The 26,658-nt window shown below is 47.3% G+C and overlaps 1 long non-coding RNA gene across 1 annotated transcript; it reads left to right on the top strand.

The window, feature by feature from the left end:
* The first annotated feature begins 574 nt into the window (after positions 1 to 574).
* Positions 575 to 25,365, top strand: LOC128014433 (uncharacterized). The gene is made up of 16 exons (XR_008183534.1): positions 575 to 1,473; positions 4,312 to 4,494; positions 4,793 to 5,408; positions 7,023 to 7,066; positions 7,135 to 7,178; positions 7,247 to 7,337; positions 8,127 to 8,258; positions 9,148 to 9,709; positions 10,023 to 10,436; positions 12,387 to 14,748; positions 17,006 to 18,560; positions 18,721 to 18,971; positions 19,173 to 19,496; positions 21,006 to 21,096; positions 21,392 to 21,774; positions 24,761 to 25,365. It is a non-coding gene; the product is annotated as an uncharacterized LOC128014433 (long non-coding RNA).
* Positions 25,366 to 26,658: the final 1,293 nt, after the last annotated feature.

Below are 26,658 nucleotides of genomic sequence, written 5' to 3'. Positions count from 1 at the left end.
TTCTCCTGTGTGTTTGGGAGGTTTCTCCTGTGTGTTTGTGAGGTTTCTCCTGTGTGTTTGTGAGGTTTCTCCTGTGTTTGTGAGGTTTCTCCTGTGTGTTTGTGAGGTTTCTCCTGTGTGTTTGTGAGGAGCATGCTCTCTATGTGTTGGGAGGTTTCTCCTGTGTGTTTGTGAGGTTTCTCCTGTGTGTTTGTGAGGTTTCTCCTGTGTGTTTGTGAGGTTTCTCCTGTGTGTTTGTGAGGAGCGTGCTCTCTATGTGTTGGGAGGTTTCTCTGTGTGTTTGTGAGGTTTCTGCTGTGTGTTTGTGAGGTTTCTCCTGTGTGTTTGTGAGGAGCATGCTGTGTGTTTGTGAGGAGCATGCTCTCTATGTGTTGGGAGGTTTCTCTGTGTGTTTGTGAGGTTTCTCCTGTGTGTTTGTGAGGTTTCTCCTGTGTGTTTGTGAGGAGCGTGCTCTCTATGTGTTGGGAGGTTTCTCCTGTGTGTTTGTGAGGTTTCTCCTGTGTGTTTGGGAGGTTTCTCCTGTGTGTTTGTGAGGAGCATGCTCTCTATGTGTTGGGAGGTTTCTCCTGTGTGTTTGTGAGGAGCGTGCTCTCTATGTGTTGGGAGGTTTCTCCTGTGTGTTTGTGAGGTTTCTCCTGTGTGTTTGTGAGGTTTCTCCTGTGTGTTTGTGAGGTTTCTCCTGTGTGTTTGTGAGGAGCATGCTCTCTATGTGTTTGTGAGGTTTCTCCTGTGTGTTTGTGAGGTTTCTCCTGTGTGTTTGTGAGGTTTCTCCTGTGTGTTTGGGAGGTTTCTCCTGTGTGTTTGTGAGGAGCGTGCTCTCTATGTGTTGGGAGGTTTCTCCTGTGTGTTTGTGAGGTTTCTCCTGTGTGTTTGTGAGGTTTCTCCTGTGTGTTTGTGAGGAGCGTGCTCTCTATGTGTTGGGAGGTTTCTCCTGTGTGTTTGGGAGGTTTCTCCTGTGTGTTTGTGAGGAGCATGCTCTCTATGTGTTGGGAGGTTTCTCCTGTGTGTTTGTGAGGAGCATGCTCTCTATGTGTTGGGAGGTTTCTCCTGTGTGTTTGTGAGGTTTCTCCTGTGTGTTTGTGAGGAGCGTGCTCTCTATGTGTTGGGAGGTTTCTCCTGTGTGTTTGTGAGGTTTCTCCTGTGTGTTTGGGAGGTTTCTCCTGTGTGTTTGTGAGGTTTCTCCTGTGTGTTTGTGAGGAGCATGCTCTCTATGTGTTGGGAGGTTTCTCCTGTGTGTTTGTGAGGAGCGTGCTCTCTATGTGTTGGGAGGTTTCTCCTGTGTGTTTGTGAGGTTTCTCCTGTGTGTTTGGGAGGTTTCTGCTGTGTGTTTGTGAGGTTTCTCCTGTGTGTTTGTGAGGAGCGTGCTCTCTATGTGTTGGGAGGTTTCTCCTGTGTGTTTGTGAGGTTTCTCCTGTGTGTTTGTGAGGTTTCTCCTGTGTGTTTGTGAGGAGCGTGCTCTCTATGTGTTGGGAGGTTTCTCCTGTGTGTTTGTGAGGAGCATGCTCTCTATGTGTTGGGAGGTTTCTCCTGTGTGTTTGTGAGGAGCATGCTCTCTATGTGTTGGGAGGTTTCTCCTGTGTGTTTGTGAGGTTTCTCCTGTGTGTTTGTGAGGTTTCTCCTGTGTGTTTGTGAGGAGCGTGCTCTCTATGTGTTGGGAGGTTTCTCCTGTGTGTTTGTGAGGTTTCTCCTGTGTGTTTGTGAGGAGCATGCTCTCTATGTGTTGGGAGGTTTCTCCTGTGTGTTTGTGAGGAGCGTGCTCTCTATGTGTTGGGAGGTTTCTCCTGTGTGTTTGTGAGGTTTCTCCTGTGTGTTTGGGAGGTTTCTCCTGTGTGTTTGTGAGGTTTCTCCTGTGTGTTTGTGAGGTTTCTCCTGTGTGTTTGTGAGGTTTCTCCTGTGTGTTTGTGAGGAGCGTGCTCTCTATGTGTTGGGAGGTTTCTCCTGTGTGTTTGTGAGGTTTCTCCTGTGTGTTTGTGAGGAGCGTGCTCTCTATGTGTTGGGAGGTTTCTCCTGTGTGTTTGTGAGGTTTCTCCTGTGTGTTTGTGAGGTTTCTCCTGTGTGTTTGTGAGGTTTCTCCTGTGTGTTTGTGAGGTTTCTCCTGTGTGTTTGTGAGGAGCGTGCTCTCTATGTGTTGGGAGGTTTCTCTGTGTGTTTGTGAGGTTTCTCCTGTGTGTTTGTGAGGTTTCTCCTGTGTGTTTGTGAGGAGCATGCTCTCTATGTGTTGGGAGGTTTCTCCTGTGTGTTTGTGAGGTTTCTCCTGTGTGTTTGTGAGGAGCATGCTCTCTATGTGTTGGGAGGTTTCTCCTGTGTGTTTGTGAGGTTTCTCCTGTGTGTTTGTGAGGAGCGTGCTCTCTATGTGTTGGGAGGTTTCTCCTGTGTGTTTGTGAGGTTTCTCCTGTGTGTTTGTGAGGAGCGTGCTCTCTATGTGTTGGGAGGTTTCTCTGTGTGTTTGTGAGGTTTCTCCTGTGTGTTTGTGAGGAGCGTGCTCTCTATGTGTTGGGAGGTTTCTCCTGTGTGTTTGTGAGGTTTCTCCTGTGTGTTTGTGAGGTTTCTCCTGTGTGTTTGTGAGGTTTCTCCTGTGTGTTTGTGAGGAGCATGCTCTCTATGTGTTGGGAGGTTTCTCCTGTGTGTTTGTGAGGTTTCTCCTGTGTGTTTGTGAGGAGCATGCTCTCTATGTGTTGGGAGGTTTCTCCTGTGTTTGTGAGGTTTCTCCTGTGTGTTTGTGAGGTTTCTCCTGTGTGTTTGTGAGGTTTCTCCTGTGTTTGTGAGGTTTCTCCTGTGTGTTTGTGAGGTTTCTCTGTGTGTTTGTGAGGTTTCTCCTGTGTGTTTGTGAGGTTTCTCCTGTGTGTTTGTGAGGTTTCTCCTGTGTGTTTGGGAGGTTTCTCCTGTGTGTTTGTGAGGTTTCTCCTGTGTGTTTGTGAGGTTTCTCCTGTGTGTTTGTGAGGAGCATGCTCTCTATGTGTTGGGAGGTTTCTCTGTGTGTTTGTGAGGTTTCTCCTGTGTGTTTGTGAGGTTTCTCCTGTGTGTTTGTGAGGAGCGTGCTCTCTATGTGTTGGGAGGTTTCTCTGTGTGTTTGTGAGGTTTCTGCTGTGTGTTTGTGAGGAGCATGCTGTGTGTTTGTGAGGAGCATGCTCTCTATGTGTTGGGAGGTTTCTCTGTGTGTTTGTGAGGTTTCTCCTGTGTGTTTGTGAGGTTTCTCCTGTGTGTTTGTGAGGAGCGTGCTCTCTATGTGTTGGGAGGTTTCTCCTGTGTGTTTGTGAGGTTTCTCCTGTGTGTTTGGGAGGTTTCTCCTGTGTGTTTGTGAGGAGCATGCTCTCTATGTGTTGGGAGGTTTCTCCTGTGTGTTTGTGAGGAGCGTGCTCTCTATGTGTTGGGAGGTTTCTCCTGTGTGTTTGTGAGGTTTCTCCTGTGTGTTTGTGAGGTTTCTCCTGTGTGTTTGTGAGGAGCATGCTCTCTATGTGTTGGGAGGTTTCTCCTGTGTTTGTGAGGTTTCTCCTGTGTGTTTGTGAGGTTTCTCCTGTGTGTTTGTGAGGTTTCTCCTGTGTTTGTGAGGTTTCTCCTGTGTGTTTGTGAGGTTTCTCCTGTGTGTTTGTGAGGTTTCTCCTGTGTGTTTGTGAGGTTTCTCCTGTGTGTTTGGGAGGTTTCTCCTGTGTGTTTGTGAGGTTTCTCCTGTGTGTTTGTGAGGTTTCTCCTGTGTTTGTGAGGTTTCTCCTGTGTGTTTGTGAGGTTTCTCCTGTGTGTTTGTGAGGAGCATGCTCTCTATGTGTTGGGAGGTTTCTCCTGTGTGTTTGTGAGGTTTCTCCTGTGTGTTTGTGAGGTTTCTCCTGTGTGTTTGTGAGGTTTCTCCTGTGTGTTTGTGAGGTTTCTCCTGTGTGTTTGTGAGGAGCGTGCTCTCTATGTGTTGGGAGGTTTCTCTGTGTGTTTGTGAGGTTTCTGCTGTGTGTTTGTGAGGTTTCTCCTGTGTGTTTGTGAGGAGCATGCTGTGTGTTTGTGAGGAGCATGCTCTCTATGTGTTGGGAGGTTTCTCTGTGTGTTTGTGAGGTTTCTCCTGTGTGTTTGTGAGGTTTCTCCTGTGTGTTTGTGAGGAGCGTGCTCTCTATGTGTTGGGAGGTTTCTCCTGTGTGTTTGTGAGGTTTCTCCTGTGTGTTTGGGAGGTTTCTCCTGTGTGTTTGTGAGGAGCATGCTCTCTATGTGTTGGGAGGTTTCTCCTGTGTGTTTGTGAGGAGCGTGCTCTCTATGTGTTGGGAGGTTTCTCCTGTGTGTTTGTGAGGTTTCTCCTGTGTGTTTGTGAGGTTTCTCCTGTGTGTTTGTGAGGTTTCTCCTGTGTGTTTGTGAGGAGCATGCTCTCTATGTGTTTGTGAGGTTTCTCCTGTGTGTTTGTGAGGTTTCTCCTGTGTGTTTGTGAGGTTTCTCCTGTGTGTTTGGGAGGTTTCTCCTGTGTGTTTGTGAGGAGCGTGCTCTCTATGTGTTGGGAGGTTTCTCCTGTGTGTTTGTGAGGTTTCTCCTGTGTGTTTGTGAGGTTTCTCCTGTGTGTTTGTGAGGAGCGTGCTCTCTATGTGTTGGGAGGTTTCTCCTGTGTGTTTGGGAGGTTTCTCCTGTGTGTTTGTGAGGAGCATGCTCTCTATGTGTTGGGAGGTTTCTCCTGTGTGTTTGTGAGGAGCATGCTCTCTATGTGTTGGGAGGTTTCTCCTGTGTGTTTGTGAGGAGCGTGCTCTCTATGTGTTGGGAGGTTTCTCCTGTGTGTTTGTGAGGTTTCTCCTGTGTGTTTGTGAGGTTTCTCCTGTGTGTTTGTGAGGAGCATGCTCTCTATGTGTTTGGGAGGTTTCTCCTGTGTGTTTGTGAGGTTTCTCCTGTGTGTTTGTGAGGTTTCTCCTGTGTGTTTGTGAGGTTTCTCCTGTGTGTTTGTGAGGAGCGTGCTCTCTATGTGTTGGGAGGTTTCTCCTGTGTGTTTGTGAGGTTTCTCCTGTGTGTTTGGGAGGTTTCTCCTGTGTGTTTGTGAGGTTTCTCCTGTGTGTTTGTGAGGAGCATGCTCTCTATGTGTTGGGAGGTTTCTCCTGTGTGTTTGTGAGGAGCGTGCTCTCTATGTGTTGGGAGGTTTCTCCTGTGTGTTTGTGAGGTTTCTCCTGTGTGTTTGGGAGGTTTCTGCTGTGTGTTTGTGAGGTTTCTCCTGTGTGTTTGTGAGGAGCGTGCTCTCTATGTGTTGGGAGGTTTCTCCTGTGTGTTTGTGAGGTTTCTCCTGTGTGTTTGTGAGGTTTCTCCTGTGTGTTTGTGAGGTTTCTCCTGTGTGTTTGTGAGGAGCGTGCTCTCTATGTGTTGGGAGGTTTCTCCTGTGTGTTTGTGAGGAGCATGCTCTCTATGTGTTGGGAGGTTTCTCCTGTGTGTTTGTGAGGTTTCTCCTGTGTGTTTGTGAGGTTTCTCCTGTGTGTTTGTGAGAAGCGTGCTCTCTATGTGTTGGGAGGTTTCTCCTGTGTGTTTGTGAGGTTTCTCCTGTGTGTTTGTGAGGAGCATGCTCTCTATGTGTTGGGAGGTTTCTCCTGTGTGTTTGTGAGGAGCGTGCTCTCTATGTGTTGGGAGGTTTCTCCTGTGTGTTTGTGAGGTTTCTCCTGTGTGTTTGGGAGGTTTCTCCTGTGTGTTTGTGAGGTTTCTCCTGTGTGTTTGTGAGGTTTCTCCTGTGTGTTTGTGAGGTTTCTCCTGTGTGTTTGTGAGGAGCGTGCTCTCTATGTGTTTGTGAGGTTTCTCCTGTGTGTTTGTGAGGTTTCTCCTGTGTGTTTGTGAGGTTTCTCCTGTGTGTTTGTGAGGTTTCTCCTGTGTGTTTGTGAGGAGCGTGCTCTCTATGTGTTGGGAGGTTTCTCTGTGTGTTTGTGAGGTTTCTCCTGTGTGTTTGTGAGGAGCATGCTCTCTATGTGTTGGGAGGTTTCTCCTGTGTGTTTGTGAGGTTTCTCCTGTGTGTTTGTGAGGAGCATGCTCTCTATGTGTTGGGAGGTTTCTCCTGTGTGTTTGTGAGGTTTCTCCTGTGTGTTTGTGAGGAGCGTGCTCTCTATGTGTTGGGAGGTTTCTCCTGTGTGTTTGTGAGGTTTCTCCTGTGTGTTTGTGAGGAGCGTGCTCTCTATGTGTTGGGAGGTTTCTCTGTGTGTTTGTGAGGTTTCTCCTGTGTGTTTGTGAGGAGCGTGCTCTCTATGTGTTGGGAGGTTTCTCCTGTGTGTTTGTGAGGTTTCTCCTGTGTGTTTGTGAGGAGCATGCTCTCTATGTGTTGGGAGGTTTCTCTATGTGTTTGTGAGGTTTCTCCTGTGTGTTTGTGAGGTTTCTCCTGTGTGTTTGTGAGGTTTCTCCTGTGTGTTTGTGAGGTTTCTCCTGTGTGTTTGTGAGGTTTCTCCTGTGTGTTTGTGAGGTTTCTCCTGTGTGTTTGTGAGGAGCATGCTCTCTATGTGTTGGGAGGTTTCTCTGTGTGTTTGTGAGGTTTCTCCTGTGTGTTTGTGAGGTTTCTCCTGTGTGTTTGTGAGGTTTCTCCTGTGTGTTTGTGAGGTTTCTCCTGTGTGTTTGGGAGGTTTCTCCTGTGTGTTTGTGAGGTTTCTCCTGTGTGTTTGTGAGGAGCATGCTCTCTATGTGTTGGGAGGTTTCTCTGTGTGTTTGTGAGGTTTCTCCTGTGTGTTTGTGAGGAGCGTGCTCTCTATGTGTTGGGAGGTTTCTCTGTGTGTTTGTGAGGTTTCTCCTGTGTGTTTGTGAGGAGCGTGCTCTCTATGTGTTGGGAGGTTTCTCCTGTGTGTTTGTGAGGTTTCTCCTGTGTGTTTGTGAGGTTTCTCCTGTGTGTTTGTGAGGAGCGTGCTCTCTATGTGTTTGTGAGGTTTCTCCTGTGTGTTTGTGAGGAGCATGCTCTCTATGTGTTGGGAGGTTTCTCTGTGTGTTTGTGAGGTTTCTCCTGTGTGTTTGTGAGGAGCGTGCTCTCTATGTGTTGGGAGGTTTCTCCTGTGTGTTTGTGAGGAGCATGCTCTCTATGTGTTGGGAGGTTTCTCCTGTGTGTTTGTGAGGTTTCTGCTGTGTGTTTGTGAGGTTTCTCCTGTGTGTTTGTGAGGTTTCTCCTGTGTGTTTGTGAGGAGCGTGCTCTCTATGTGTTGGGAGGTTTCTCTGTGTGTTTGTGAGGTTTCTGCTGTGTGTTTGTGAGGTTTCTCCTGTGTGTTTGTGAGGTTTCTCCTGTGTGTTTGTGAGGAGCGTGCTCTCTATGTGTTGGGAGGTTTCTCTGTGTGTTTGTGAGGTTTCTGCTGTGTGTTTGTGAGGTTTCTCCTGTGTGTTTGTGAGGTTTCTCCTGTGTGTTTGTGAGGAGCATGCTCTCTATGTGTTGGGAGGTTTCTCCTGTGTGTTTGTGAGGTTTCTCCTGTGTGTTTGTGAGGTTTCTCCTGTGTGTTTGGGAGGTTTCTCCTGTGTGTTTGTGAGGTTTCTCCTGTGTGTTTGGGAGGTTTCTCCTGTGTGTTTGTGAGGTTTCTCCTGTGTGTTTGTGAGGAGCGTGCTCTCTATGTGTTGGGAGGTTTCTCCTGTGTGTTTGTGAGGTTTCTCCTGTGTGTTTGGGAGGTTTCTCCTGTGTGTTTGGGAGGTTTCTCCTGTGTGTTTGTGAGGTTTCTCCTGTGTGTTTGGGAGGTTTCTCCTGTGTGTTTGTGAGGTTTCTCCTGTGTGTTTGTGAGGAGCATGCTCTCTATGTGTTGGGAGGTTTCTCCTGTGTGTTTGTGAGGAGCGTGCTCTCTATGTGTTGGGAGGTTTCTGCTGTGTGTTTGTGAGGTTTCTCCTGTGTGTTTGTGAGGAGCGTGCTCTCTATGTGTTGGGAGGTTTCTCTGTGTGTTTGTGAGGTTTCTCCTGTGTGTTTGTGAGGTTTCTCCTGTGTGTTTGTGAGGTTTCTCCTGTGTGTTTGTGAGGAGCATGCTCTCTATGTGTTGGGAGGTTTCTCCTGTGTGTTTGTGAGGTTTCTCCTGTGTGTTTGGGAGGTTTGTCCTGTGTGTTTGGGAGGTTTCTCCTGTGTGTTTGTGAGGAGCGTGCTCTCTATGTGTTGGGAGGTTTCTCTGTGTGTTTGTGAGGTTTCTGCTGTGTGTTTGTGAGGTTTCTCCTGTGTGTTTGTGAGGAGCATGCTCTCTATGTGTTGGGAGGTTTCTCCTGTGTGTTTGGGAGGTTTCTCCTGTGTGTTTGTGAGGTTTCTCCTGTGTGTTTGGGAGGTTTCTCCTGTGTGTTTGGGAGGTTTCTCCTGTGTGTTTGGGAGGTTTCTCCTGTGTGTTTGGGAGGTTTCTCCTGTGTGTTTGTGAGGTTTCTCCTGTGTGTTTGTGAGGAGCGTGCTCTCTGTGTGTTTGTGAGGTTTCTCCTGTGTGTTTGTGAGGAGCGTGCTCTCTGTGTGTTTGTGAGGTTTCTCCTGTGTGTTTGTGAGGAGCGTGCTCTCTATGTGTTGGGAGGTTTCTCCTGTGTGTTTGTGAGGTTTCTCCTGTGTGTTTGTGAGGTTTCTCCTGTGTGTTTGTGAGGTTTCTCCTGTGTGTTTGTGAGGTTTCTCCTGTGTGTTTGTGAGGAGCGTGCTCTCTATGTGTTGGGAGGTTTCTCCTGTGTGTTTGTGAGGAGCATGCTGTGTGTTTGTGAGGTTTCTCCTGTGTGTTTGTGAGGTTTCTCCTGTGTGTTTGTGAGGTTTCTCCTGTGTGTTTGTGAGGTTTCTCCTGTGTGTTTGTGAGGTTTCTCCTGTGTGTTTGGGAGTTTTCTCCTGTGTGTTTGGGAGGTTTCTCCTGTGTGTTTGTGAGGAGCATGCTCTCTATGTGTTGGGAGGTTTCTCCTGTGTGTTTGTGAGGTTTCTCCTGTGTGTTTGTGAGGTTTCTCCTGTGTGTTTGTGAGGAGCGTGCTCTCTGTGTGTTTGTGAGGTTTCTCCTGTGTGTTTGTGAGGAGCGTGCTCTCTATGTGTTGGGAGGTTTCTCCTGTGTGTTTGTGAGGTTTCTCCTGTGTGTTTGTGAGGTTTCTCCTGTGTGTTTGTGAGGTTTCTCCTGTGTGTTTGTGAGGAGCGTGCTCTCTATGTGTTTGGGAGGTTTCTCCTGTGTGTTTGGGAGGTTTCTCCTGTGTGTTTGTGAGGAGCGTGCTCTCTATGTGTTGGGAGGTTTCTCCTGTGTGTTTGTGAGGTTTCTCCTGTGTGTTTGGGAGGTTTCTCCTGTGTGTTTGGGAGGTTTCTCCTGTGTGTTTGGGAGGTTTCTCCTGTGTGTTTGTGAGGTTTCTCCTGTGTGTTTGTGAGGAGCGTGCTCTCTATGTGTTGGGAGGTTTCTCCTGTGTGTTTGTGAGGAGCGTGCTCTCTATGTGTTGGGAGGTTTCTCCTGTGTGTTTGGGAGGTTTCTCCTGTGTGTTTGTGAGGTTTCTCCTGTGTGTTTGTGAGGAGCGTGCTCTCTATGTGTTGGGAGGTTTCTCCTGTGTGTTTGTGAGGTTTCTCCTGTGTGTTTGTGAGGTTTCTCCTGTGTGTTTGTGAGGTTTCTCCTGTGTGTTTGTGAGGTTTCTCCTGTGTGTTTGTGAGGAGCGTGCTCTCTATGTGTTGGGAGGTTTCTCCTGTGTGTTTGTGAGGTTTCTCCTGTGTGTTTGTGAGGTTTCTCCTGTGTGTTTGTGAGGTTTCTCCTGTGTGTTTGTGAGGTTTCTCCTGTGTGTTTGTGAGGTTTCTCCTGTGTGTTTGTGAGGTTTCTCCTGTGTGTTTGGGAGGTTTCTGCTGTGTGTTTGTGAGGTTTCTCCTGTGTGTTTGTGAGGAGCATGCTCTCTATGTGTTGGGAGGTTTCTCCTGTGTGTTTGTGAGGAGCATGCTCTCTATGTGTTGGGAGGTTTCTGCTGTGTGTTTGTGAGGTTTCTCCTGTGTGTTTGTGAGGTTTCTCCTGTGTGTTGGGAGGTTTCTCCTGTGTGTTTGTGAGGTTTCTCCTGTGTGTTTGTGAGGTTTCTCCTGTGTGTTTGTGAGGTTTCTCCTGTGTGTTTGTGAGGTTTCTCCTGTGTGTTTGGGAGGTTTCTCCTGTGTGTTTGGGAGGTTTCTCTTGTGTGTTTGTGAGGTTTCTGCTGTGTGTTTGTGAGGAGCATGCTCTCTGTGTGTTTGTGAGGTTTCTCCTGTGTGTTTGTGAGGTTTCTCCTGTGTGTTTGGGAGTTTTCTCCTGTGTGTTTGTGAGGTTTCTCCTGTGTGTTTGTGAGGAGCATGCTCTCTATGTGTTGGGAGGTTTCTCCTGTGTGTTTGTGAGGTTTCTCCTGTGTGTTTGTGAGGTTTCTCCTGTGTGTTTGTGAGGAGCGTGCTCTCTGTGTGTTTGTGAGGTTTCTCCTGTGTGTTTGTGAGGAGCGTGCTCTCTATGTGTTGGGAGGTTTCTCCTGTGTGTTTGTGAGGTTTCTCCTGTGTGTTTGTGAGGTTTCTCCTGTGTGTTTGTGAGGTTTCTCCTGTGTGTTTGTGAGGAGCGTGCTCTCTATGTGTTTGGGAGGTTTCTCCTGTGTGTTTGGGAGGTTTCTCCTGTGTGTTTGTGAGGAGCGTGCTCTCTATGTGTTGGGAGGTTTCTCCTGTGTGTTTGTGAGGTTTCTCCTGTGTGTTTGTGAGGTTTCTCCTGTGTGTTTGTGAGGTTTCTCCTGTGTGTTTGTGAGGAGCGTGCTCTCTGTGTGTTTGTGAGGTTTCTCCTGTGTGTTTGTGAGGTTTCTCCTGTGTGTTTGGGAGGTTTCTCCTGTGTGTTTGGGAGGTTTCTCCTGTGTGTTTGGGAGGTTTCTCCTGTGTGTTTGTGAGGTTTCTCCTGTGTGTTTGTGAGGAGCGTGCTCTCTATGTGTTGGGAGGTTTCTCCTGTGTGTTTGGGAGGTTTCTCCTGTGTGTTTGTGAGGTTTCTCCTGTGTGTTTGTGAGGAGCGTGCTCTCTATGTGTTGGGAGGTTTCTCCTGTGTGTTTGTGAGGTTTCTCCTGTGTGTTTGTGAGGTTTCTCCTGTGTGTTTGTGAGGTTTCTCCTGTGTGTTTGTGAGGTTTCTCCTGTGTGTTTGTGAGGAGCGTGCTCTCTATGTGTTGGGAGGTTTCTCCTGTGTGTTTGTGAGGAGCATGCTCTCTATGTGTTGGGAGGTTTCTCCTGTGTGTTTGTGAGGTTTCTCCTGTGTGTTTGTGAGGTTTCTCCTGTGTGTTTGTGAGGTTTCTCCTGTGTGTTTGTGAGGTTTCTCCTGTGTGTTTGGGAGGTTTCTCCTGTGTGTTTGGGAGGTTTCTCCTGTGTGTTTGTGAGGTTTCTCCTGTGTGTTTGTGAGGAGCGTGCTCTCTATGTGTTGGGAGGTTTCTCCTGTGTGTTTGTGAGGTTTCTCCTGTGTGTTTGTGAGGAGCGTGCTCTCTATGTGTTGGGAGGTTTCTTCTGTGTGTTTGTGAGGAGCATGCTCTCTATGTGTTGGGAGGTTTCTCCTGTGTGTTTGTGAGGAGCGTGCTCTCTATGTGTTGGGAGGTTTCTCCTGTGTGTTTGTGAGGTTTCTCCTGTGTGTTTGTGAGGTTTCTCCTGTGTGTTTGTGAGGAGCGTGCTCTCTATGTGTTGGGAGGTTTCTCCTGTGTGTTTGTGAGGTTTCTCCTGTGTGTTTGTGAGGTTTCTCCTGTGTGTTTGTGAGGTTTCTCCTGTGTGTTTGTGAGGTTTCTCCTGTGTGTTTGTGAGGTTTCTCCTGTGTGTTTGTGAGGTTTCTCCTGTGTGTTTGTGAGGTTTCTCCTGTGTGTTTGGGAGGTTTCTCCTGTGTGTTTGTGAGGTTTCTCCTGTGTGTTTGTGAGGAGCGTGCTCTCTATGTGTTGGGAGGTTTCTCCTGTGTGTTTGTGAGGTTTCTCCTGTGTGTTTGTGAGGAGCGTGCTCTCTATGTGTTGGGAGGTTTCTCCTGTGTGTTTGTGAGGAGCGTGCTCTCTATGTGTTGGGAGGTTTCTCCTGTGTGTTTGTGAGGTTTCTCCTGTGTGTTTGTGAGGTTTCTCCTGTGTGTTTGTGAGGTTTCTCCTGTGTGTTTGTGAGGTTTCTCCTGTGTGTTTGTGAGGAGCATGCTCTCTATGTGTTGGGAGGTTTCTCCTGTGTGTTTGTGAGGAGCGTGCTCTCTATGTGTTGGGAGGTTTCTCCTGTGTGTTTGTGAGGAGCGTGCTCTCTATGTGTTGGGAGGTTTCTCCTGTGTGTTTGTGAGGTTTCTCCTGTGTGTTTGTGAGGTTTCTCCTGTGTGTTTGGGAGGTTTCTGCTGTGTGTTTGTGAGGTTTCTCCTGTGTGTTTGTGAGGAGCATGCTCTCTATGTGTTGGGAGGTTTCTCCTGTGTGTTTGTGAGGAGCATGCTCTCTATGTGTTGGGAGGTTTCTGCTGTGTGTTTGTAAGGTTTCTCCTGTGTGTTTGTGAGGTTTCTCCTGTGTGTTTGTGAGGTTTCTCCTGTGTGTTTGGGAGGTTTCTGATGTGTGTTTGTGAGGTTTCTCCTGTGTGTTTGTGAGGTTTCTCCTGTGTGTTTGTGAGGAGCGTGCTCTCTATGTGTTTGGGAGGTTTCTCCTGTGTGTTTGTGAGGAGCGTGCTCTCTATGTGTTTGGGAGGTTTCTCCTGTGTGTTTGGGAGGTTTCTCCTGTGTGTTTGTGAGGTTTCTCCTGTGTGTTTGTGAGGAGCGTGCTCTCTATGTGTTGGGAGGTTTCTCCTGTGTGTTTGTGAGGAGCATGCTCTCTATGTGTTGGGAGGTTTCTCCTGTGTGTTTGTGAGGTTTCTCCTGTGTGTTTGTGAGGTTTCTCCTGTGTGTTTGTGAGGTTTCTCCTGTGTGTTTGTGAGGAGCATGCTCTCTATGTGTTGGGAGGTTTCTCCTGTGTGTTTGTGAGGTTTCTCCTGTGTGTTTGTGAGGTTTCTCCTGTGTGTTTGGGAGGTTTCTGCTGTGTGTTTGTGAGGTTTCTCCTGTGTGTTTGTGAGGAGCGTGCTCTCTATGTGTTGTGAGGTTTCTCCTGTGTGTTTGTGAGGTTTCTCCTGTGTGTTTGTGAGGTTTCTCCTGTGTGTTTGTGAGGAGCGTGCTCTCTATGTGTTGGGAGGTTTCTCCTGTGTGTTTGTGAGGAGCGTGCTCTCTATGTGTTGGGAGGTTTCTCCTGTGTGTTTGTGAGGTTTCTCCTGTGTGTTTGTGAGGTTTCTCCTGTGTGTTTGTGAGGAGCGTGCTCTCTATGTGTTGGGAGGTTTCTCCTGTGTGTTTGTGAGGTTTCTCCTGTGTGTTTGTGAGGTTTCTCCTGTGTGTTTGTGAGGAGCGTGCTCTCTATGTGTTGGGAGGTTTCTCCTGTGTGTTTGTGAGGTTTCTCCTGTGTGTTTGTGAGGAGCATGCTCTCTATGTGTTGGGAGGTTTCTCCTGTGTGTTTGTGAGGAGCGTGCTCTCTATGTGTTGGGAGGTTTCTCCTGTGTGTTTGTGAGGTTTCTCCTGTGTGTTTGTGAGGTTTCTCCTGTGTGTTTGTGAGGTTTCTCCTGTGTGTTTGTGAGGAGCGTGCTCTCTATGTGTTGGGAGGTTTCTCTGTGTGTTTGTGAGGTTTCTCCTGTGTGTTTGTGAGGAGCATGCTCTCTATGTGTTGGGAGGTTTCTCCTGTGTGTTTGTGAGGTTTCTCCTGTGTGTTTGTGAGGTTTCTCCTGTGTGTTTGTGAGGAGCGTGCTCTCTATGTGTTGGGAGGTTTCTCCTGTGTGTTTGGGAGGTTTCTCCTGTGTGTTTGTGAGGAGCGTGCTCTCTATGTGTTGGGAGGTTTCTCCTGTGTGTTTGTGAGGAGCGTGCTCTCTATGTGTTGGGAGGTTTCTCCTGTGTGTTTGTGAGGTTTCTCCTGTGTGTTTGTGAGGTTTCTCCTGTGTGTTTGTGAGGTTTCTCCTGTGTGTTTGTGAGGAGCGTGCTCTCTGTGTGTTTGTGAGGTTTCTCCTGTGTGTTTGTGAGGTTTCTCCTGTGTGTTTGGGAGGTTTCTCCTGTGTGTTTGGGAGGTTTCTCCTGTGTGTTTGGGAGGTTTCTCCTGTGTGTTTGGGAGGTTTCTCCTGTGTGTTTGTGAGGTTTCTCCTGTGTGTTTGTGAGGAGCGTGCTCTCTATGTGTTGGGAGGTTTCTCCTGTGTGTTTGGGAGGTTTCTCCTGTGTGTTTGTGAGGTTTCTCCTGTGTGTTTGTGAGGAGCGTGCTCTCTATGTGTTGGGAGGTTTCTCCTGTGTGTTTGTGAGGTTTCTCCTGTGTGTTTGTGAGGTTTCTCCTGTGTGTTTGTGAGGTTTCTCCTGTGTGTTTGTGAGGTTTCTCCTGTGTGTTTGTGAGGAGCGTGCTCTCTATGTGTTGGGAGGTTTCTCCTGTGTGTTTGTGAGGTTTCTCCTGTGTGTTTGTGAGGTTTCTCCTGTGTGTTTGGGAGGTTTCTCCTGTGTGTTTGGGAGGTTTCTCCTGTGTGTTTGTGAGGTTTCTCCTGTGTGTTTGTGAGGAGCGTGCTCTCTATGTGTTGGGAGGTTTCTTCTGTGTGTTTGTGAGGAGCGTGCTCTCTATGTGTTGGGAGGTTTCTCCTGTGTGTTTGTGAGGTTTCTCCTGTGTGTTTGTGAGGTTTCTCCTGTGTGTTTGTGAGGTTTCTCCTGTGTGTTTGTGAGGAGCGTGCTCTCTATGTGTTGGGAGGTTTCTCCTGTGTGTTTGTGAGGTTTCTCCTGTGTGTTTGTGAGGTTTCTCCTGTGTGTTTGTGAGGTTTCTCCTGTGTGTTTGTGAGGTTTCTCCTGTGTGTTTGTGAGGTTTCTCCTGTGTGTTTGTGAGGTTTCTCCTGTGTGTTTGTGAGGTTTCTCCTGTGTGTTTGGGAGGTTTCTCCTGTGTGTTTGTGAGGTTTCTCCTGTGTGTTTGTGAGGAGCGTGCTCTCTATGTGTTGGGAGGTTTCTCCTGTGTGTTTGTGAGGTTTCTCCTGTGTGTTTGTGAGGAGCGTGCTCTCTATGTGTTGGGAGGTTTCTCCTGTGTGTTTGTGAGGAGCGTGCTCTCTATGTGTTGGGAGGTTTCTCCTGTGTGTTTGTGAGGTTTCTCCTGTGTGTTTGTGAGGTTTCTCCTGTGTGTTTGTGAGGTTTCTCCTGTGTGTTTGTGAGGTTTCTCCTGTGTGTTTGTGAGGTTTCTCCTGTGTGTTTGTGAGGTTTCTCCTGTGTGTTTGTGAGGAGCATGCTCTCTATGTGTTGGGAGGTTTCTCCTGTGTGTTTGTGAGGAGCGTGCTCTCTATGTGTTGGGAGGTTTCTCCTGTGTGTTTGTGAGGAGCGTGCTCTCTATGTGTTGGGAGGTTTCTCCTGTGTGTTTGTGAGGTTTCTCCTGTGTGTTTGTGAGGTTTCTCCTGTGTGTTTGTGAGGAGCGTGCTCTCTATGTGTTGGGAGGTTTCTCCTGTGTGTTTGGGAGGTTTCTGCTGTGTGTTTGTGAGGTTTCTCCTGTGTGTTTGTGAGGAGCATGCTCTCTATGTGTTGGGAGGTTTCTCCTGTGTGTTTGTGAGGAGCATGCTCTCTATGTGTTGGGAGGTTTCTGCTGTGTGTTTGTAAGGTTTCTCCTGTGTGTTTGTGAGGTTTCTCCTGTGTGTTTGTGAGGTTTCTCCTGTGTGTTTGGGAGGTTTCTGATGTGTGTTTGTGAGGTTTCTCCTGTGTGTTTGTGAGGTTTCTCCTGTGTGTTTGTGAGGTTTCTCCTGTGTGTTTGTGAGGAGCGTGCTCTCTATGTGTTTGGGAGGTTTCTCCTGTGTGTTTGGGAGGTTTCTCCTGTGTGTTTGTGAGGTTTCTCCTGTGTGTTTGTGAGGAGCGTGCTCTCTATGTGTTGGGAGGTTTCTCCTGTGTGTTTGTGAGGAGCGTGCTCTCTATGTGTTTGGGAGGTTTCTCCTGTGTGTTTGGGAGGTTTCTCCTGTGTGTTTGTGAGGTTTCTCCTGTGTGTTTGTGAGGAGCGTGCTCTCTATGTGTTGGGAAGTTTCTCCTGTGTGTTTGTGAGGAGCATGCTCTCTATGTGTTGGGAGGTTTCTCCTGTGTGTTTGTGAGGTTTCTCCTGTGTGTTTGTGAGGTTTCTCCTGTGTGTTTGTGAGGTTTCTCCTGTGTGTTTGTGAGGAGCATGCTCTCTATGTGTTGGGAGGTTTCTCCTGTGTGTTTGTGAGGTTTCTCCTGTGTGTTTGTGAGGTTTCTCCTGTGTGTTTGGGAGGTTTCTGCTGTGTGTTTGTGAGGTTTCTCCTGTGTGTTTGTGAGGAGCGTGCTCTCTATGTGTTGTGAGGTTTCTCCTGTGTGTTTGTGAGGTTTCTCCTGTGTGTTTGTGAGGTTTCTCCTGTGTGTTTGTGAGGAGCGTGCTCTCTATGTGTTGGGAGGTTTCTCCTGTGTGTTTGTGAGGTTTCTCCTGTGTGTTTGTGAGGTTTCTCCTGTGTGTTTGTGAGGAGCGTGCTCTCTATGTGTTGGGAGGTTTCTCCTGTGTGTTTGTGAGGTTTCTCCTGTGTGTTTGTGAGGTTTCTCCTGTGTGTTTGTGAGGTTTCTCCTGTGTGTTTGTGAGGAGCGTGCTCTCTATGTGTTGGGAGGTTTCTCCTGTGTGTTTGTGAGGTTTCTCCTGTGTGTTTGTGAGGAGCATGCTCTCTATGTGTTGGGAGGTTTCTCCTGTGTGTTTGTGAGGAGCGTGCTCTCTATGTGTTGGGAGGTTTCTCCTGTGTGTTTGTGAGGTTTCTCCTGTGTGTTTGTGAGGTTTCTCCTGTGTGTTTGTGAGGTTTCTCCTGTGTGTTTGTGAGGAGCGTGCTCTCTATGTGTTGGGAGGTTTCTCTGTGTGTTTGTGAGGTTTCTCCTGTGTGTTTGTGAGGAGCATGCTCTCTATGTGTTGGGAGGTTTCTCCTGTGTGTTTGTGAGGTTTCTCCTGTGTGTTTGTGAGGTTTCTCCTGTGTGTTTGTGAGGAGCGTGCTCTCTATGTGTTGGGAGGTTTCTCCTGTGTGTTTGGGAGGTTTCTCCTGTGTGTTTGTGAGGAGCGTGCTCTCTATGTGTTGGGAGGTTTCTCCTGTGTGTTTGTGAGGAGCGTGCTCTCTATGTGTTGGGAGGTTTCTCCTGTGTGTTTGTGAGGTTTCTCCTGTGTGTTTGGGAGGTTTCTCCTGTGTGTTTGTGAGGAGCATGCTCTCTATGTGTTGGGAGGTTTCTCCTGTGTGTTTGTGAGGTTTCTCCTGTGTGTTTGTGAGGTTTCTCCTGTGTGTTTGTGAGGTTTCTCCTGTGTGTTTGTGAGGAGCATGCTCTCTATGTGTTGGGAGGTTTCTCCTGTGTGTTTGGGAGGTTTCTGATGTGTGTTTGTGAGGTTTCTCCTGTGTGTTTGTGAGGTTTCTCCTGTGTGTTTGTGAGGTTTCTCCTGTGTGTTTGTGAGGTTTCTCCTGTGTGTTTGTGAGGAGCATGCTCTCTATGTGTTGGGAGGTTTCTCCTGTGTGTTTGGGAGGTTTCTGCTGTGTGTTTGTGAGGTTTCTCCTGTGTGTTTGTGAGGAGCGTGCTCTCTATGTGTTTGTGAGGTTTCTCCTGTGTGTTTGTGAGGAGCGTGCTCTCTATGTGTTGGGAGGTTTCTCCTGTGTGTTTGTGAGGAGCGTGCTCTCTATGTGTTGGGAGGTTTCTCCTGTGTGTTTGTGAGGTTTCTCCTGTGTGTTTGTGAGGAGCGTGCTCTCTATGTGTTGTGAGGTTTCTCCTGTGTGTTTGTGAGGTTTCTCCTGTGTGTTTGTGAGGAGCGTGCTCTCTATGTGTTGGGAGGTTTCTCCTGTGTGTTTGTGAGGTTTCTCCTGTGTGTTTGTGAGGAGCATGCTCTCTATGTGTTGGGAGGTTTCTCCTGTGTGTTTGTGAGGTTTCTCCTGTGTGTTTGTGAGGTTTCTCCTGTGTGTTTGTGAGGTTTCTCCTGTGTGTTTGTGAGGTTTCTCCTGTGTGTTTGTGAGGTTTCTCCTGTGTGTTTGGGAGTTTTCTCCTGTGTGTTTGTGAGGTTTCTCCTGTGTGTTTGTGAGGAGCATGCTCTCTATGTGTTGGGAGGTTTCTCCTGTGTGTTTGTGAGGTTTCTCCTGTGTGTTTGTGAGGTTTCTCCTGTGTGTTTGTGAGGTTTCTCCTGTGTGTTTGTGAGGTTTCTCCTGTGTGTTTGTGAGGTTTCTCCTGTGTGTTTGTGTGGTTTCTCCTGTGTGTTTGTGAGGTTTCTCCTGTGTGTTTGTGTGGTTTCTCCTGTGTGTTTGTGAGGTTTCTGCTGTGTGTTTGTGTGGTTTCTCCTGTGTGTTTGTGTGGTTTCTCCTGTGTGTTTGTGAGGTTTCTGCTGTGTGTTTGTGTGGTTTCTCCTGTGTGTTTGTGAGGTTTGTCCTGTGTGTTTGTGAGGTTTCTCCTGTGTGTTTGTGAGGTTTCTCCTGTGTGTTTGTGAGGAGCATGCTCTCTATGTGTTGGGAGGTTTCTCCTGTGTGTTTGTGAGGTTTCTCCTGTGTGTTTGTGAGGTTTCTCCTGTGTGTTTGTGAGGTTTCTCCTGTGTGTTTGTGAGGTTTCTCCTGTGTGTTTGTGAGGTTTCTCCTGTGTGTTTGTGAGGTTTCTCCTGTGTGTTTGTGAGGTTTCTCCTGTGTGTTTGTGAGGTTTCTCCTGTGTGTTTGTGAGGAGCGTGCTCTCTATGTGTTGTGAGGTTTCTCCTGTGTGTTTGTGAGGTTTCTCCTGTGTGTTTGTGAGGTTTGTCCTGTGTGTCTGTGAGGAGCATGCTCTCTATGTGTTGTGAGGTTTCTCCTGTGTGTTTGTGAGGTTTCTCCTGTGTGTTTGTGAGGAGCATGCTCTCTATGTGTTGGGAGGTTTCTCCTGTGTGTTTGTGAGGTTTGTCCTGTGTGTTTGTGAGGTTTCTCCTGTGTGTTTGTGAGGAGCGTGCTCTCTATGTGTTGTGAGGTTTCTCCTGTGTGTTTGTGAGGTTTCTCCTGTGTGTTTGTGAGGAGCGTGCTCTCTATGTGTTGGGAGGTTTCTCCTGTGTGTTTGTGAGGTTTCTCCTGTGTGTTTGTGAGGTTTCTCCTGTGTGTTTGTGAGGTTTCTCCTGTGTGTTTGTGAGGAGCATGCTCTCTATGTGTTGGGAGGTTTCTCCTGTGTGTTTGGGAGGTTTCTGATGTGTGTTTGTGAGGTTTCTCCTGTGTGTTTGTGAGGTTTCTCCTGTGTGTTTGTGAGGTTTCTCCTGTGTGTTTGTGAGGAGCATGCTCTCTATGTGTTGGGAGGTTTCTCCTGTGTGTTTGTGAGGTTTCTCCTGTGTGTTTGTGAGGTTTCTCCTGTGTGTTTGGGAGGTTTCTGCTGTGTGTTTGTGAGGTTTCTCCTGTGTGTTTGTGAGGAGCGTGCTCTCTATGTGTTTGTGAGGTTTCTCCTGTGTGTTTGTGAGGAGCGTGCTCTCTATGTGTTGGGAGGTTTCTCCTGTGTGTTTGTGAGGAGCGTGCTCTCTATGTGTTGGGAGGTTTCTCCTGTGTGTTTGGGAGGTTTCTCCTGTGTGTTTGTGAGGAGCGTGCTCTCTATGTGTTGTGAGGTTTCTCCTGTGTGTTTGTGAGGTTTCTCCTGTGTGTTTGTGAGGTTTGTCCTGTGTGTTTGTGAGGAGCATGCTCTCTATGTGTTGTGAGGTTTCTCCTGTGTGTTTGTGAGGTTTCTCCTGTGTGTTTGTGAGGTTTCTCCTGTGTGTTTGTGAGGAGCATGCTCTCTATGTGTTGGGAGGTTTCTCCTGTGTGTTTGTGAGGTTTCTCCTGTGTGTTTGTGAGGAGCGTGCTCTCTATGTGTTGGGAGGTTTCTCCTGTGTGTTTGTGAGGTTTCTCCTGTGTGTTTGTGAGGTTTCTCCTGCGTGTTTGTGAGGTTTCTCCTGTGTGTTTGTGAGGTTTCTCCTGTGTGTTTGGGAGGAGCGTGCTCTCTATGTGTTGTGAGGTTTCTCCTGTGTGTTTGTGAGGAGCATGCTCTCTATGTGTTGGGAGGTTTCTCCTGTGTGTTTGTGAGGTTTCTCCTGTGTGTTTGTGAGGAGCGTGCTCTCTATGTGTTGGGAGGTTTCTCCTGTGTGTTTGTGAGGTTTCTCCTGTGTGTTTGTGAGGTTTCTCCTGTGTGTTTGTGAGGTTTCTCCTGTGTGTTTGTGAGGTTTCTCCTGTGTGTTTGTGAGGTTTCTCCTGTGTGTTTGTGAGGAGCGTGCTCTCTATGTGTTGGGAGGTTTCTCCTGTGTGTTTGTGAGGTTTGTCCTGTGTGTTTGTGAGGAGCGTGCTCTCTATGTGTTGGGAGGTTTCTCCTGTGTGTTTGTGAGGTTTCTCCTGTGTGTTTGTGAGGAGCGTGCTCTCTATGTGTTGGGAGGTTTCTCCTGTGTGTTTGTGAGGAGCGTGCTCTCTATGTGTTGGGAGGTTTCTCCTGTGTGTTTGTGAGGAGCGTGCTCTCTATGTGTTGGGAGGTTTCTCCTGTGTGTTTGTGAGGAGCGTGCTCTCTATGTGTTGGGAGGTTTCTCCTGTGTGTTTGTGAGGTTTGTCCTGTGTGTTTGTGAGGTTTCTCCTGTGTGTTTGTGAGGAGCATGCTCTCTATGTGTTGGGAGGTTTCTCCTGTGTGTTTGTGAGGTTTCTCCTGTGTGTTTGGGAGGTTTCTCCTGTGTGTTTGGGAGGTTTCTCCTGTGTGTTTGGGAGGAGCGTGCTCTCTATGTGTTGGGAGGTTTCTCCTGTGTGTTTGTGAGGTTTCTCCTGTGTGTTTGGGAGGTTTCTCCTGTGTGTTTGTGAGGTTTCTCCTGTGTGTTTGTGAGGTTTCTCCTGTGTGTTTGTGAGGAGCGTGCTCTCTATGTGTTGGGAGGTTTCTCCTGTGTGTTTGTGAGGAGCATGCTCTCTATGTGTTGGGAGGTTTCTCCTGTGTGTTTGTGAGGAGCGTGCTCTCTATGTGTTGGGAGGTTTCTCCTGTGTGTTTGTGAGGTTTCTCCTGTGTGTTTGTGAGGAGCGTGCTCTCTATGTGTTGGGAGGTTTCTCCTGTGTGTTTGTGAGGTTTCTCCTGTGTGTTTGTGAGGTTTCTCCTGTGTGTTTGTGAGGAGCATGCTCTCTATGTGTTGGGAGGTTTCTCCTGTGTGTTTGTGAGGAGCGTGCTCTCTATGTGTTGGGAGGTTTCTCCTGTGTGTTTGTGAGGTTTCTCCTGTGTGTTTGTGAGGTTTCTCCTGTGTGTTTGGGAGGTTTCTCCTGTGTGTTTGTGAGGAGCGTGCTCTCTATGTGTTGGGAGGTTTCTCCTGTGTGTTTGTGAGGTTTCTCCTGTGTGTTTGGGAGGTTTCTCCTGTGTGTTTGTGAGGTTTCTCCTGTGTGTTTGTGAGGAGCGTGCTCTCTATGTGTTGGGAGGTTTCTCCTGTGTGTTTGTGAGGTTTGTCCTGTGTGTTTGTGAGGTTTGTCCTGTGTGTTTGTGAGGTTTCTCCTGTGTGTTTGTGAGGAGCGTGCTCTCTATGTGTTGGGAGGTTTCTCCTGTGTGTTTGTGAGGTTTCTCCTGTGTGTTTGTGAGGAGCGTGCTCTCTATGTGTTGGGAGGTTTCTCCTGTGTGTTTGTGAGGTTTGTCCTGTGTGTTTGTGAGGTTTGTCCTGTGTGTTTGTGAGGTTTCTCCTGTGTGTTTGTGAGGAGCGTGCTCTCTATGTGTTGGGAGGTTTCTCCTGTGTGTTTGTGAGGTTTCTCCTGTGTGTTTGTGAGGTTTCTCCTGTGTGTTTGGGAGGTTTCTCCTGTGTGTTTGTGAGGAGCGTGCTCTCTATGTGTTGGGAGGTTTCTCCTGTGTGTTTGTGAGGTTTGTCCTGTGTGTTTGTGAGGTTTGTCCTGTGTGTTTGTGAGGTTTCTCCTGTGTGTTTGTGAGGAGCGTGCTCTCTATGTGTTGGGAGGTTTCTCCTGTGTGTTTGTGAGGTTTCTCCTGTGTGTTTGTGAGGAGCATGCTGTGTGTTTGTGAGGTTTCTCCTGTGTGTTTGTGAGGTTTCTCCTGTGTGTTTGTGAGGTTTCTCCTGTGTGTTTGTGAGGTTTCTCCTGTGTGTTTGTGAGGAGCGTGCTCTCTATGTGTTGGGAGGTTTCTCCTGTGTGTTTGTGAGGAGCATGCTCTCTATGTGTTTGTGAGGTTTCTCCTGTGTGTTTGTGAGGTTTCTCCTGTGTGTTTGGGAGGTTTCTCCTGTGTGTTTGGGAGGTTTCTCCTGTGTGTTTGTGAGGAGCGTGCTCTCTATGTGTTGGGAGGTTTCTCCTGTGTGTTTGTGAGGTTTCTCCTGTGTGTTTGGGAGGTTTCTCCTGTGTGTTTGTGAGGAGCGTGCTCTCTATGTGTTGGGAGGTTTCTCCTGTGTGTTTGTGAGGAGCATGCTCTCTATGTGTTGGGAGGTTTCTCCTGTGTGTTTGTGAGGAGCGTGCTCTCTATGTGTTGGGAGGTTTCTCCTGTGTGTTTGTGAGGTTTCTCCTGTGTGTTTGGGAGGTTTCTCCTGTGTGTTTGTGAGGAGCGTGCTCTCTATGTGTTGGGAGGTTTCTCCTGTGTGTTTGTGAGGAGCATGCTCTCTATGTGTTGGGAGGTTTCTCATGTGTGTTTGTGAGGTTTCTCCTGTGTGTTTGTGAGGTTTCTCCTGTGTGTTTGTGAGGTTTCTCCTGTGTGTTTGGGAGGTTTCTCCTGTGTGTTTGTGAGGAGCATGCTCTCTATGTGTTGGGAGGTTTCTCCTGTGTGTTTGTGAGGAGCGTGCTCTCTATGTGTTGGGAGGTTTCTCCTGTGTGTTTGTGAGGTTTCTCCTGTGTGTTTGGGAGGTTTCTCCTGTGTGTTTGTGAGGAGCGTGCTCTCTATGTGTTGGGAGGTTTCTCCTGTGTGTTTGTGAGGAGCATGCTCTCTATGTGTTGGGAGGTTTCTCATGTGTGTTTGTGAGGTTTCTCCTGTGTGTTTGTGAGGTTTCTCCTGTGTGTTTGTGAGGTTTCTCCTGTGTGTTTGTGAGGAGCGTGCTCTCTATGTGTTGGGAGGTTTCTCCTGTGTGTTTGTGAGGTTTCTCCTGTGTGTTTGTGAGGAGCATGCTCTCTATGTGTTGGGAGGTTTCTCCTGTGTGTTTGTGAGGTTTCTCCTGTGTGTTTGTGAGGAGCGTGCTCTCTATGTGTTGGGAGGTTTCTCCTGTGTGTTTGTGAGGAGCATGCTCTCTATGTGTTGGGAGGTTTCTCCTGTGTGTTTGTGAGGAGCATGCTCTCTATGTGTTGGGAGGTTTCTCCTGTGTGTTTGTGAGGTTTCTCCTGTGTGTTTGTGAGGTTTCTCCTGTGTGTTTGTGAGGAGCGTGCTCTCTATGTGTTGGGAGGTTTCTCCTGTGTGTTTGTGAGGTTTCTCCTGTGTGTTTGTGAGGTTTCTCCTGTGTGTTTGTGAGGTTTCTCCTGTGTGTTTGGGAGGTTTCTCCTGTGTGTTTGGGAGGTTTCTCCTGTGTGTTTGTGAGGAGCATGCTCTCTATGTGTTGGGAGGTTTCTCCTGTGTGTTTGTGAGGAGCATGCTCTCTATGTGTTGGGAGGTTTCTCCTGTGTGTTTGTGAGGTTTCTCCTGTGTGTTTGTGAGGAGCATGCTCTCTATGTGTTGGGAGGTTTCTCCTGTGTGTTTGTGAGGTTTCTCCTGTGTGTTTGTGAGGTTTCTCCTGTGTGTTTGTGAGGTTTCTCCTGTGTGTTTGTGAGGAGCGTGCTCTCTATGTGTTGGGAGGTTTCTCCTGTGTGTTTGTGAGGTTTCTCCTGTGTGTTTGTGAGGTTTCTCCTGTGTGTTTGTGAGGAGCATGCTCTCTATGTGTTTGGGAGGTTTCTCCTGTGTGTTTGTGAGGAGCGTGCTCTCTATGTGTTGGGAGGTTTCTCTGTGTGTTTGTGAGGTTTCTCCTGTGTGTTTGTGAGGAGCGTGCTCTCTATGTGTTGGGAGGTTTCTCCTGTGTGTTTGTGAGGTTTCTCCTGTGTGTTTGTGAGGAGCGTGCTCTCTATGTGTTGGGAGGTTTCTGCTGTGTGTTTGTGAGGTTTCTCCTGTGTGTTTGTGAGGAGCGTGCTCTCTATGTGTTGGGAGGTTTCTCTGTGTGTTTGTGAGGTTTCTCCTGTGTGTTTGTGAGGTTTCTCCTGTGTGTTTGTGAGGAGCATGCTCTCTATGTGTTGGGAGGTTTCTCCTGTGTGTTTGTGAGGTTTCTCCTGTGTGTTTGTGAGGAGCGTGCTCTCTATGTGTTGGGAGGTTTCTCCTGTGTGTTTGTGAGGTTTCTCCTGTGTGTTTGTGAGGAGCGTGCTCTCTATGTGTTGGGAGGTTTCTCTGTGTGTTTGTGAGGTTTCTCCTGTGTGTTTGTGAGGAGCATGCTCTCTATGTGTTGGGAGGTTTCTCTGTGTGTTTGTGAGGTTTCTCCTGTGTGTTTGTGAGGAGCGTGCTCTCTATGTGTTGGGAGGTTTCTCCTGTGTGTTTGTGAGGTTTCTCCTGTGTGTTTGTGAGGTTTCTCCTGTGTGTTTGTGAGGTTTCTCCTGTGTGTTTGTGAGGTTTCTCCTGTGTGTTTGTGAGGTTTCTCCTGTGTGTTTGTGAGGTTTCTCCTGTGTGTTTGTGAGGTTTCTCCTGTGTGTTTGTGAGGAGCGTGCTCTCTATGTGTTGGGAGGTTTCTCTGTGTGTTTGTGAGGTTTCTCCTGTGTGTTTGTGAGGAGCATGCTCTCTATGTGTTGGGAGGTTTCTCTGTGTGTTTGTGAGGTTTCTCCTGTGTGTTTGTGAGGAGCGTGCTCTCTATGTGTTGGGAGGTTTCTCCTGTGTGTTTGTGAGGTTTCTCCTGTGTGTTTGTGAGGTTTCTCCTGTGTGTTTGTGAGGTTTCTCCTGTGTGTTTGGGAGGTTTCTCCTGTGTGTTTGGGAGGTTTCTCCTGTGTGTTTGGGAGGTTTCTCCTGTGTGTTTGTGAGGAGCATGCTCTCTATGTGTTGGGAGGTTTCTCCTGTGTGTTTGTGAGGAGCGTGCTCTCTATGTGTTGGGAGGTTTCTCCTGTGTGTTTGTGAGGTGATCATGCTGATGTTGTGCTGTGTTTCAGGGCTACTTCAAGGTGTTGGGGAAGGGCAAGCTGCCCAAGCAGCCGGTGATCGTGAAGGCCAAGTTCTTCAGTAGACGAGCAGAGGAGAAGATCAAGGGTGTGGGAGGAGCCTGTGTGCTGACCGCTTGAGAAATAAAACATGTGGAAACCACACTGCAAAAATCTGAGTGTTCAATGTACTCTATAGGAGTACACTGAACACTGGTTTCAGTGTATATATAGGTCCAAGAGTTCGATGTTCATTGAACACTGTAAAAAAGTGTAAAATAAATACTCTCAAAATAGTTACATTTGAACACCTGGAGAGTTAAAATGTACTCTTATAAATAGCACTTTTTGACACCGTTTCAGTGCTTTTGAACACCTGCAGTGTAAACCTAGAACCTTTGCAGAGCTCATTATTTAACACTTGGAGAGTACAAATGTACTCTAAAGCTGGTACTTTTTTATTTACAATGTTTCAATAGTTTCCAACACCTGCAGTGTAAACCTAGAACCATCAGTGAATTAAAAATACTCCCAAGTCAGTGCTTTTTATGTCTGTTTTATTTAACAGTTCATGGATGTTCAAAAACCACAAACTTATACAAACACATGTACAGGAACCACATATTGATAATCTCTATCAAAACCATAAGTAGTTTGCAGATCAAACGGCTTAAAGAAGTGCAATTTATCAACTTTAAGCATGGAAACATTCTGATCATTTCCCTGTGTCACATGAAAGGAATGAAAATGCTCTGCAAAACAAAGTGTCTGAAAGTCCTCTGTTACAAGAAAATATTCTCGATTAAATGCAATGATGTCTTTTATCTGACTAAATACAGGCAAATCGTCCTCTTTGTCCGTGCAAACTAAAAGGCCTGGACGATACTCAGTTCCAAAACAAGTGATCCAAGAAGTCAGATCAACTTGACAGTCTAAGTCAACCTGCAGTTCTTCTGCAATCATCTCACCATGTGGCAAGTCAATGAGCTGAACAGTTTTTACTGGCCCACAGTCAATACTTTTAAATGGCATTGATTCCCAATGGTATGCTATAGCCATCTGATGTTTTTGGGCCAATGACTTTGTTACATTTTTGAAATTTTTGATTGTGTTCTTGAAAAACCTATGTTTGGCTTCAAATCTCATTGACCAAACATGTAGAATTGGACCTATTTTTCGAATGACTCTGGGATAATGAATCATGAAGTGATGTTTAGGGATCATTCTACGATGTGGGTAAAGCTCTTTGAAAAGTTGGTGATGGTCAACAATGAGATGCTTAAGACATACTGTCATTCCATCAGTAACAACTGGAGAAAATATAATGTTCATAATTTGCAACAGAAGCAACAAGAGTCTATAGTAAAACATCTCCAAAGATCAAGGGCATATTCCGGATTAAGCAAAAAGTTTGAATGGCATTGAGACCAATTCCATTTCCAGTCTGCTCCAAGTTTATTCTGGTTGGACGATTTTTTCGTTCAACAAAGCCATAATTGTATGAGTATATTCGGTTACAAACATCTGTCTTGGATATGATTTTGTTGTCTGAGAGGTAAGCAAACAGCAACTTCAGCTCAAATTGCCCCACTCCTTCCAATATGTCATGCATAATGTCTACAGCATAATTTTCAGAAACATGAAAGTACTGTAGATCATTGAATAAACATTGTCGCTTAACTCCAAATGTGGATGGCAGTGTAGGATCTACCATGAGGTCATTGCAATGCTGATCATGCAGTGCTTTATTACGCAATGTTATTCTTGGATCATCATCCCTGAAAACCGTTTGTGAGGTCTGTTTGTCTACAAAAATTGTTTGCACTGAATGA

The sequence above is a fragment of the Carassius gibelio genome, chromosome B25, assembly GCF_023724105.1.
Source record: "Carassius gibelio isolate Cgi1373 ecotype wild population from Czech Republic chromosome B25, carGib1.2-hapl.c, whole genome shotgun sequence".
Classification (NCBI taxonomy): domain Eukaryota; kingdom Metazoa; phylum Chordata; class Actinopteri; order Cypriniformes; family Cyprinidae; genus Carassius; species Carassius gibelio.
Note: the sequence above shows the minus strand (reverse complement) of the source record. Positions and strands in the feature narration are given on the sequence as shown.